The sequence below is a fragment of the Tauraco erythrolophus genome, chromosome 5, assembly GCF_009769465.1.
Source record: "Tauraco erythrolophus isolate bTauEry1 chromosome 5, bTauEry1.pri, whole genome shotgun sequence".
Classification (NCBI taxonomy): Eukaryota; Metazoa; Chordata; class Aves; order Musophagiformes; family Musophagidae; genus Tauraco; species Tauraco erythrolophus.
Genome location: NC_141469.1, coordinates 83,939,558 through 83,952,169, shown reverse-complemented (window position 1 = coordinate 83,952,169; position 12,612 = coordinate 83,939,558).

The following is a 12,612-nucleotide window of genomic DNA, read 5'->3' as shown; positions in this document are numbered from 1 at the left end:
TAAAAGATTTTGAATTTGAAAGATTTTGAAATTCATGATACAAGAATCTATGGAGCACTTGTAGACATAGGTACAGCTCTGGATGACAAGTCCATAATCAGCTGATTCCTAGAATGTGGAAAGGTAACTTGTAAAAGGACCACTGTATGCTTGTGCTCTTGCTAGTTCCCTCCTGTGCATCTTCTGCTCACCCCTGCTGGATACAGAAAATCGAGGTAGATGAATTTTTGGTGTATTGCTATGAATGTTGTTTCTGCTTACAATGACAGCTTGTGAGGGCAGAGATTTTTGGTCGTCGTTGTTGTTGTTAATATCATCACTGGCATTTCTTTGTTGAAGTCTTCTGCGCAGAGTGTGGTGAAACAGGAATTCCCACTGCATGGAAAGTCTGTTAGCTTGATTTCAAGGACAAAGTTTCTTAGCAGAATGAAAAATATCCTTTGAGAACAGAAAATCTGAAATGGTACTTAGAAGAAATTAAGGTGATGTTATTTGTTGCCTTTTTTCCCAAAGACTTGTAGAGCTGGTCAGGGAGCAAGGCAGCCTGGAGAGCCTGATCCTTGCAGCTTCCCAAGAGCACACTGAGATGCGCTGAGCATCTTCCTGTCGATCCTTCTTCCAACAACATGGAAAACCTGATTTAGTCCTTTAAATGTGGAAGATCAGAACAGCAATTGCAAAAATAAGCTAGGAATATGAGGGATATCATCTGTCCATCAAGCATGCTGTTTGCAGCACAGAAGGTGTTAGTGAGAACAGAGTATTTTCATGTGTTTTTGCCTGTCTTCCCATTTTTTCTCAGTGGATTGGGCCTCTGGCTAAATATGTTTGACTCCTTCTATAGAAGGAAAGATTGCAACTGCAGCGGGTCGTGCGTGACGGTTTCATCCTTCTAGCCTATTGTTTTATGATGTGACTATCTTTAATAACAGCTCTGCAGAGACTCATAACCCTTTCTGTGATTTACGGTGGTTATCCTGCATGCCACCTGTGCGTGGTATTAATTAAGACCTGGGGAGACAGTTCTATAAAGCTGAGAAATTCACTTTGCCAAAAGGGTAGCTCAATGAAAACCAGCAAAACCCCCACATGTAGCCATTTGAAAGTTCTTCCAAAATTGGTTTATGACTTTTTTTTTTTTTTTTTTCCCCCAAGAGCTTGAAGGAATGTGGCATCTTAAAGATAAACTTACAGGTTCAATCGCCTGCTTAGATGTACAATCATGCATTTTTTGTCCACTTGAATTAAATGTGCTTAAGGGACTGAGTTTATTTTCTGCATCCGTTCAAGCACACGATTGAAATAAACAGCACGGTCCTAGCAACATAGCATGCTACCTATTAATCCACTAAGTACCCTATTAGTACCTGTCACTTTGGATTAGCAAGGAGTTTTTTATGTTCATCATGTGTTTAGGTATACTGACTTCTGGATGGATTAAATCTCTCTTATTCAACTAATTCCCCAAAAGCATCCATCTGGAGAACTTTATGCCTTAGAAGTCTATTTCTCAGCAATAAGTCCAAATAAGATGGGCTTTATCATCCCAGAGAGTCACTCAGGATGAGGTAATGGGAATAATAATTGGTTTATAGGGTTTTAAGTTTTTGCTGCTAGAAACCTGATCATACATAAATCAAAGACAGATATTTCATTTCTGTCAAGCATTTAAATTGTTCAGCGATTGATTAAATGTCAGGCAACCTAATAATTAGTGTACCTGAGTATCATTTAGAATGTAAACTCCCTAGGGGAGGATTTTTCTTTTTCCTTCTCTCTGTATAATCACCATCTCAAGTCTCACAGTGCATTATTTGGGCTCTTTAACTGCTGTCATAAAAGAAATAATAATGTCTGCAAAACTCCTCAAACTAATACCATATTCTCTAGTGATAATCTAATCACTACATCTCTGAGGCATGTCACAGTGCTATTTTGGAATGCTGCTTAAAAGGGACAACTTGGGCTTTTATGTCATTAATTTTCTACTTCTGTAGTCCCTGTGTACGTATGAAGCACATCTTGCCAAGGCTGACTGTTTGAGATCACTGCTTGAGCCAGGTTACCCTCAAGAACTTATTTTAATTATCAAGGTCAGTAATTTTCTTAATTGAGAGGAGTGGAGTGTAGATGACAGACATAAAATTAATGCACAGCTCGCAACTGTTAACTTTACAGCATTCCCACCTGGAATACTGCGTTCAGCTCTGGAGTCCCCAGCACAAGAAGGACATGGAGCTGCTGGAGCGGGGCCAGAGGAGGCCACGAAGATGATCCGAGGGCTGGAGCACCTCTGCTATGGAGACAGGCTGAGAGAGTTGGGGCTGTTCAGCCTGGAGAAGAGAAGGCTCCGGGGTGGTCTTATTGCAGCCTTCCAGTACCTAAAGGGCCTACAGGAAAGCTGGAGAGGGGCTTTTTACAAGGGCGTGTAGTGACAGGACAAGGGACAATGGCTTTAAACTGAAAGAGGGCAGATTTAGATTGGATATAAGGAAGAAATTTTTCACTCAGAGGGTGGTGAGGCACTGGCACAGGTTGCCCAGAGAAGCTGTGGATGCCCCATCCCTGGCAGTGTTCAAGGCCAGGTTGGATGAGGCTTTGGGCAACCTGGTGTAGCGGAGGGTGTCCCTGCCCATGGCAGGGGAGTTGGAACTAGACGATCCTTGAGGTCCCTTCCAACCCAAACCATTCTATGATTCTATGATTCTATGATTGTCAAACAATTTGCTCTTCCCAGAGGAAACTGTGGAACAAAAATCCTACAGGCTCAAGCCCTGCTTTCGTACAAACAGCACCTAGAAGGTGGATTGTGCAAGTTAGGACAACACAACTGCTGTGCTCTGCAGTGATCTGCGAAAGACAGATGGCGAAGCTCGTGTGCTGGTTATTCAGTTCTTGGTCTCTTTGCTGTGGCTGCAGCTGTTGGGATGGATTTTGGTAGTATTTCCGTTAGTAGTCTCAGTAAGAGATAGCCACTGATCAATTTTCTTCGACCAGCATCGAAGAGCCATTTCACAACATTTTTTCAAAAAAATCTCTGTGATTCTGGGAAGCCAGAATTTCTCCAGCAAAGTTAAGTTTTATTGCAAAGTGTTGATTTCTTAGATTTGAAATGTCTGGAAGTCACTGAAATGTTGGTGAATCAAAAGCAATTGATCGAGGATCTTGGACTTTTAGCAAAAAATCCTTGTCTGGACAATGATAAATACCAGGAAGAATTTGCAGACACCTTCCTCTTTATCCAATGTTCTGTTAGCTTCTCAGTGGAAAGTCCTGGTGTTTGTTTTTTGATTGGAATTAGTGGGAACAGGAAAATCCATTTTGCTAATCAATTGCAAGATCCTAGGGAGTTTCTACTTCACTCTTTGTTTTTTTTTTTTTTTTAATTTTAGGCTTTGAGTTAATGAGAGTGAAACAGTATTTTGAGGAAAAAAAAAACCACAACAATTTCCAGATAATTAGCAGCCATGATTGTGGACCAGTTGAAGTTACACTAGCAGATTCACTGGTGGGATGACAGACTTGCACTGGAGGTGGTGCTGTGTCTGTCTTCTGCTCTAGTCTGCTGAAGTCTGAAACAGAGTCTCTGTTGGCACTTCCCAACTCCCGTGTAACTCCAGCAAAGCACGGTTCCTTCACTGTGAGTCCTCTGGCCACTGATAAGAACCCATGCTTGTGACAGAATAATATGATTGTGTTCTCCAAATTAGCTGTAACACCTAATCTCAGTGATTAAATTTTGTCAGTAACCTGAAGGCTTAGTGAAACTGAGAAAAAAAATATCCCTAGTGTTTTCAAATTTCCTTCCCAAGATCTTTGCAGATTGTTTTGTTGCTGCGGAGATGATTGGTATGTCTGCATCGATGACATGCTTTGGGTTGAAAGTTTGAGGGTGCTCAGAATTTCTGTGTATCAAATAAGCCTTTTCTCTTTCTCATGTATTTATGAAATGCCTAGCAGCAGAGTTAATAGAAAATGTAGAAGTGTTTGGAATGTGATGTTCACTCTATCTGGTGGTTTCAGAACTTCTGGGCAGATTTATGGATGTGTGAATATCTAGGCCAATTTTTCACTCTGAGGGTGGTGAGGCACTGGCACAGGTTGTCCAGAGAAGTTGTGGCTGCCCCATCCCTGGAAGTGTTCCAGGCCAGGTTGGATGAGGCTTTGGGCAACCTGGTGTAGTGGAAGGTGTCCCTGCCCGTGACAGGGGATTTGGACCATCTTTGAGGTCCCTTCCAACCCAAACCATTCTATGAATCTCTGTGTCAGCACAATTCATTTCTCCCCAGCAATCAGCTGTATAATCTGGATATAACCCAGTTAATCTTCCCCGATGGGGTACTTCGTATTCTGTTTTTCCATTAACTCTCTAAAGCATTATTAATCTTTCTGATCCTTTGTTTAGTCCCAACACAACTTGATAAAGAGCTGTCTTGTGTTTTTTGTCTGTGTTACCATTTCAGAGCTTACAAAGAATTCCACAGAGGAAAAGTGCTTATCTGGGCTACTGGCACCAGCGAGATATTTGTGTGTTTGAAGGATTCCTTTACAAATGGGCCTGAAAGCTGTTTTAATCAAACCAAGACTGACAAGTATGACAAACTTGTGGTAAGTGTGAATGGGAGAACATGGGATGGCCTCTTTACACATCAGTTGTGGTTACGATGCTTTCTGTCACACAGCTCGAGTTATTTTTTCTCTTACTTCTGCCAGCATTGCATGTTTAAGCTCCAGCAGGGCAAATGGATTATGATTTGTGCAAGAATATGAGGAGCATTTGGACCGAGAGTGAAGTGATGTGATAATGGAAGGTGGCAGGAAGCTGGGGATGGCGTGTATCCTTTTGGGTTTGGTCACAGATCTCTGCCATCAGTAGAGGAAGGCAGACATCATGGCAGGCTTAGGCACAGCACACAGGCGGCTCAAGATTTTTGTTTTGTGGATACAGTGGGGTTTTTCCGTTTTGTTTTTGTTTTTTCCTCGGTTGCAAAGTGATTGTCCTGGATTAAAATTATGGTGAAAGCATGAGTCCATAATGGAATATGTTTCACAGACTGAAATAGGAAAGCAATCTGTGCTGTCATTTCAAGTTCACATGCTGCATGCATTACAAAATAACGTAGGTGAACAACACCTAGTGGCTGGACTTGATGATCTTGAAGGTCTCTTCCAACCAGACGATTCTATGATTCTATGGTGAGCACTGTTTCTGAGTCCAACTAATGGTTCAGTGGCTTTTGGGTTAACACAGGTGGAATTGCACCCCGGTAACTGCTTGGATCTCTTGTCCATGAGCTGGCTGCTTTATGCTGTCTATGTTAAAAGGCCAAGGGATCACTAAGGTTTTCGGGTAGGTCCAGGAATCTACTGTGCACGCCATCTCCAAGGATTGTCCCTCAAGTCCCTGTGCTGTCAAAGGAACAGTGCTCTGGGGAATCCCTGTTCCTAGAGCATCGGCCACCATCGGTCTCACCGTGAGGGCTGTTTGCTGACACTGGAGGTCTCTCCTTCCTCTAGGCTAGCTTTGAGAGGAGGACAAAGCTGCTTGAATTTCCTCCTCCTTGTCCTCATTGTTTGCATTTACTGTGCTGCGAAAGGTATTGCTTTTCAGTGAGATGATAGCTCCTGTCATCTTGCACGCAGGAGACAGACTCCCAACTCTGAAGGAGCTTTGGAAACAGTCATCCATATTTGTAGAGCAGCAGTGCCCACCACACTGTGGCTCTGTGGCACAAGCATATGCATGTCTACCTCTTTTTCTCCCCCTTTCTGTGTCCTCTGTTTGGCCTGTTGACTTCTTGGATCTGGAGTGCTCTCTCCCTCTGTTAGCAAACCTCTGGAATAATGACACTCTCATTTGTACTGAGATCTCTAGATGCTATTATAGTAAAAATGTTTCTGCATGTGTTTCTTTCAGTTTGATCACTTGGAAATCTCCAAGCCCATTTTTTCTCCTCGTTAATAAAAATCACTAGTAGCACTGCATCAATATATAGCAGCAGCAGGAGGAACAGCAATCTCACTCCAGCAAGGCCTGATCTTTCCTTGCAGCAAAAACAATCAATTTGTTATCAGAATTGCAAATATTTGATAGCTGTAATAGCTACACTGAAGGAATTGACTACACTAATAATGTTTTGATTTTTCTCCTCAGTTTTTCTAAAGTAAAAGAAAATGAGAATACCAGTTCCCTCCCATCAAAAAAAAAACAAAACAAAAAAAACAAAAAAAACCCACAACCAAAACCAAACTAAGGAAAAAAAAAACACAAGACACAAAACCAGGGGAAGATAAAAGTCTAGGTCAAACAGAGGCAGGAAAGAAGAATATTGAAGAATAAACTGTCAAACACCAAAGGAGAATGGTGAAAGCCAGTTGAAAGTTTCCCAGTATAATATGCTAAATAATATAGCACAGAGCAGCAGGAAGGCAGCAAGACCTTTTCTATCCTGGGACTAACTCTTCTTAGGTCAGCCAGAGATGAATTACACCAGGCACTTTGTACCGTAGCAGTGATGGAGCTCACTCTTGTATCACAGCCTGCCAGGCAGCAATGTTCTCTGTCTGGAGTAGATTAAATAGTTTTCATAGAATCATAGAATGGTTTGGGTTGGAAGGGACCTCAAAGACCATCTAGTTCCAACCCCCCTGCCATGGGCAGGGACACCCTCCACTACACCAGGTTGCCCAAAGCCTCATCCAACCTGGCCTTGAACACTTCCAGGGATGGGGCAGCCACAACTTCTCTGGGCAACCTGTGCCAGTGCCTCACCACCCTCTGAGTGAAAAATTTCTTCCTTAGATCTAATCGAAATCTACCTTAGATTTTATGCAAGACACCTCCATATCTATCTGTAGATACACATTTGTGAAAACCCAGCCCAAATTTGCCTTTGTTATAAAGTAAAAAAATCTTTCAAGATGTGGAACATCGAGGTACCTGTTGGCTGCATCCAGCAGGCAGAGAAGGGGTGATGCTTTTCCTTTCTTTCAAGTTCATTCTCTAATTGAGGACAATGTCAGACCATGAGAACAGAGCCAGACCATGGCAAGGAAGGCCTACAGCATTAGTTGTTTTCACTGTTGCCCAATATCCTGAAGTGTCAACTTAATAACTGGATGTGTCGTTTAGTTGTGAGTTTTCCTATTTTTTTAAGACATTTCCATTAGATCCTTCAGAGATAGAAAGCAAGTCCCATTTAATGTTGTGTTAGGAAGTAATTACTGTATAATGTAATAACCCTGATACACAGGAAAGAACTGCTGAGTAGAGAGATTTTTGACTCCAGTTGGGTACTGAGTTAATTTAGTTTTTTTCTTCGTTATATAAACCTAAAAAACTGGTGGACCTTGCAGTGCAGGAAAAAAATAACAGTATCTCATCATAAAATCTGTGCTTGAATTATGTACAATTCTGGGTTTTATCACAACCTGCTATAGTATGGCCTGATCCTGACTGGGAGTTTTGGGATACATGCCTTACCGAGGCACCAGTGACATTCTAATTTTCCAAATATAGATCAAATAACACTGGGTAAAAGAACAAATACATTTCAGTTCTTAAATATGTTTTCCAGTTGCAGATGGAATTTTACTGTCATTGTACGTACCTGAAAAAACTTCAAGTTTATTTCAAAATATTTAATTGTTCTGAGGTTTTTAAGGAAGAAAATGAATGATTTTTTCCAAATATTACTAAGTCATTCTTGTGAAGACATTTCAACCTCAGTAAACAAAATTGTATGAATGAATTAAAGCAATTTTTTTTTTTTCTGGTTTGTTGTAAAACAATTTTTCAGTTTAGAATGTTCTGAATGAATACAAACATAAGTGTTAATCTCTAAATTTTTCACTGAAATATTTTTTTTTCCTATACCACTTTTTTCCCTGTCCTCCTTTAAGAATATTGAAAAGAAAAATTTTCAATACGTAGTTTTATTTTAACTGGGCATATTTTGATTTATAACAATTTCCATTGTGGCAAACAGGAAAGTTCCCTGGCAGGATGCACCTCTGAATCCATGATGGACAGCTGCACGCCCACCCTTGGAGCTGCAAACATCCCGAAACGTCATCCCAGATGGATATTTTTTGTAAGGTAGGTACGTATCAGGATCTTCACTGTTATTGAAAAATCAAATGCCCATCAGTTTTGCTCCCATTAGCTCACCCGTGATTTGAATGATGGTAAGCAGAATCTCAGTCCTCTGCACAAAATGAAAACTGTACAGTGATTAATGAGTAGACATTTTAAGCTCCCAAATCAGAAAGTTTACTTCTAGGAAGAGCAACTACTGCCCAAATAGCAAACCACACACGTTTGATGTAAAGGACTATGTTGGGAATGAACCTTTCCACTTGGACTTGTCAGTGCCACACCTCTCATGAGCAATAGAGATGCTCCCATCCAATCTTCCAAGGTCTATATTTGTCACATGCTTGTTACTGGTAGTATTTTGATGATGAATTTTGTGCTGTGTATGCTTCTGCCTGTTATTGGTCTTTCTAGTGCTCTCATTTCCCATTTCAGCACAGATTTCTGGGAATCTAAACCATAATTCAGTTACCAAGACTGTATCTGCTAGCCTCAAGGGGACAGAAATGAAGATTTTGCAGAACTCATTAAATGTTTGCGTGGCTGAAAGCGTGGGAATCAAGTATGTTTGGCAGAGAGAATTGTTTGGTTTTTTTTTTTTTCCATTAAGTTTTTTAGGAACATTTTATTCTCTTCCAATAATCCTCCCTGATGTGCACAGGGAAAAATATCTCTTAGCTCAGAAGTGATTGTACTCTGCTTCATTGCAGTCTGACAATCTTGTGTCTGAGGTTTCCTTCCTAAGTACCATTTTCCCATTTTGCTTTCACTTATCTCACTGGAAAGTTGATTCTGAAATTCAAACCACCGTCAACAGGATGCAGTGCCCCAGTGCTGGCCATTTCTAAAACTTCCCGCTGACACTGCCAGGTGATGTTCAACTATCTCAACGTGCCTCCCATTGCTGTGAGTCAGGGAGGTACCTGTAGAGAATGACCTGGATGAAGAAGGGCCATGGAGGGGTGTAACAGCATCACTGGCAGTAAGAAATCTCTGTGGAGCTCCAGCAAGCTCTAAACCCAAGGGTTCCAGTGTGATCCTTTTGTTGCCAAATTGGGCAACACAGCTCTCATGACCCAACACAATCCCATTTCTTGTGGGCAATTCCACACAATTCCATTTCTTCTTTCATACTGTGGTGTGAGCAGCAAGGGAGTTCCCCACTGCTGGTTTAACCCAGCTGGCAACTAAATGTCACACATTCCATGGGGAATAGGATTAAAGGGGAAAAGGGAAGGAGACTCATGGGTTGAGAGAAGTACAATTTAATAATTACAATAATATAAAAATAATAATACTAATAAATGAATAGATATATCAGGTGGTATACAAACAAGTGATGCACAGTATAACGGCTCACCACTCGGTGAGCAACACCGGTCCCATCCCGACAAATGATCCCAAACCAGATAAGTCCCAACAGCACAATCCTGGATGAGTGAGAGGCTCCAAAAGAGCAAGAGAGAGAGTGTGCTCGAGGAGTCTGGGAGAGAGATGACTCTGAGAGACCAAGAGAGCCCTCAGAAGAAGAGTGTCCAGAAGAGCAAGAGAGCTTCTTTCTGGTCAGCCTTCATCTGTGTACTGGGCATGACGTTGCATAATATGAAATATATCATTGGCCAGTTTGGCCCTCAATCCTAAGTCTAAATTCAGACCATAAGGAGAGTTGTGGGCCCTTTGTCCTGGTCATCCTCTCCCCCAGCCTGTTGTGCTCCTGCACCCTGGCAAAAACACAGCGAGCTGAAAGGCCCTGGATGTCTCTGCACCAACTACAAACATCGGTGCGTCACCAACATTCTTCTCATAACAACTCTCAGACTGGTTCCAAAACACAGAGCTCTTCTAGCTGCTGAAAAGGAACACGAACTCTATCCCAGTCAAAACCAGGACACTTATCACTCAGGATCTCCTGCCACTGGGTCTTTGTCCTTCACTTTGCTCCTCTAGGCCAAAGAGAAAAAGGACAGTGTCTAAAGATGCTACCATCTCCTACCAATCTTAGATACACGATAAGTGGAAAAAAAATGTGATTTTTTTTTTTTTTTTGTGCATCATACCAATACTTGTTTGCTTCTGGGATGGCGTTCTTGGAGGCTTGTAGTGACACTTGGGCTTATGTTCTCCTTGAAAGCCAGTGGGAGCTGGCTGAGTCTGGTTTCTGCAGCTAAGAAAAACCCTAGCTTTTATTATTTTGTCTTAATTAAACATACTAAGTGCGATGCACTAGGTAGAATCATAGAATCATAGAATGGTTAGGGCTGGAAGGGACCTTCAAAGGTCATCTAGTCCAACCCCCCTGCAAGGAACAGGGATATCTCCAACTAGATCAGGTTGCTCAGGGCCTTGTCCAACCTGGCCTTGAACGTCTCCAGGGATGGAGCATCCACCACCTCTCTGGGCAACCTGTTCCAGTGTTCTACCACTCTCATAGTAAAAAATTTTTTCCTAATATCCAACCTGAACCTACCTCCCTCTATTTTAAAACCATTACCCCTTGTCCTATCATAACTGGCCCTCCTGAACAGCCTCTCCCCATCTTTCCTGTAGGCCCCCTTGAGGTACTGGAAGACCGCTATAAGGTCACCCCGGAGCCTCCTCTTCTCCAGGCTGAACAGCCCCAACTCTTTCAGCCTGTCCTCATAGGAAAGGTGCTCCAGCCCTCTTATCATCTTCGTGGCCCTCCTCTGGACCCTCTCCAACTGGTCCATGTCCTTCTTATGTTGGGGACTCCAGAACTGGACGCAGTACTCCAAGTGAGGTCTCACGAGGGCAGAGTAGAGGGGGAGAATCACCTCCCTCGACCTGCTGGCCACGCTCCTCTTGATGCAGCCCAGGACGCGGTTGGCCTTCTGGGCCGCAGGAGCACATTGCCGGCTCATATTGAGCTTCTCATCCACCAGTACTCCCAAATCCTTCTCCTCAGGGCTGCTCTCGATCCAATCACCACCCAGTCTGTATTTATGCCTGGGATTGCCACGACCCAGATGTAGGACCTTGCATTTGGCCTGGTTAAACTTCATGAGGTTGGTACGGGCCCACCTCTCCAGCCTGTCGAGATCCCTCTGGATGGCATCCCTCCCTTCCAGCGTGTCGACGGCGCCACACAGCTTGGTGTCATCGGCGAACTTGCTGAGGGTGCACTCCATGCCACTGTCCACGTCACCGACAAAGATGTTGAAGAGGGCCGGGCCCAACACAGACCCCTGAGGGACGCCACTCGTGACCGGTCTCCACTTGGACATTGAGCCGTTGACCACTACTCTCTGAGTGCGGCCATTGAGCCAATTCCTTATCCACCGAGTGGTCCATCCATCAAACCCATGACTCTCTAATTTAGAGAGAAGAATGTCGTGCGGGACAGTGTCAAAAGCTTTGCACAAGTCCAGGTAGATGACATCCATTGGTCGACCCTTGTCCACCGATGCTGTCACCCCATCATAAAAGGCCACCAAGTTGGTCAGGCACGATCTGCCTTTGGTGAAGCCATGTTGGCTGTCACCCACCACCTCCTTGCTCTCCATGTGCCTTAGCATGGTTCCCAGGAGAATCTGCTCCATGACCTTGCCAGGCACAGAGGTGAGGCTGACCGGTCTGTAGTTGCCCGGGTCCTCCTTGTTCCCCTTTTTAAAAATGGGGGTTATGTTCCCTCTCTTCCAGTCATCGGGGACCTCGCCAGACCGCCACGACTTCTCAAATACAATGGCCAGTGGCTTGGCAACTTCATCCGCCAGTTCCTTCAGGACCCGCGGATGGATCTCATCAGGTCCCATGGACTTGTGCACCTTCAAGTTCCTCAGATGTTCTCGAACCTGGTCTTCAAGTACAGTGGGCGGTGGTTCATCCTCACAGTCCCTGCTAGTTCTTTCCACAGCTTGGGTGGTAAGACAAGAGGCTTTACCATTGAAGACTGAGGCAAAAAATTCATTGAGTACCTCAGCCTTCTCTATGTCCCGGGTAACCAGAGCACCAGTATCCTTCCGGAGGGGGCCTACATTCTCTTTGGACTTCCTTTTGTCCCCTATATACCTATAGAAGCATTTCTTGTTGCTTTTTATATCCCTTGCCAAATTCAATTCCTTCAGGGCTTTAGCCTTCCTCACTTGATCCCTGGTCACTCTTACAGCTTCTCTGTATTCCTCCCAGGCTATCTGTCTCCGCTTCCACCCTCTGTAGGCTAACCTCTTCATTTTCAGTTGGTCCAGGAGCTCCTTGCTCATCCACGCCGGTATAGCATCCATCTTCTTCCCATCTCCCATCAGTGCTCTACAGCAGAGGCAATTTTTTCTGTGCATTGGAATGAGGAAGGTGAGGAAGCAGAGTGGAGGAACCTCCTGTTTCCTGGCGCCCAGGGGAAGAGGTGTGACAGCACAAACTGCACGTTTGCGTGACACCAGCCCAGGGCTCACCTTCCTGAGTTGTGTAAGCAGTACAACTTTGTGGAAAACCACGCCAAGAAGTTGGAGCAGGCATCCTGGGATGCAGACAAATGAGGTATTGGACTCTGATCTGCACGAGTT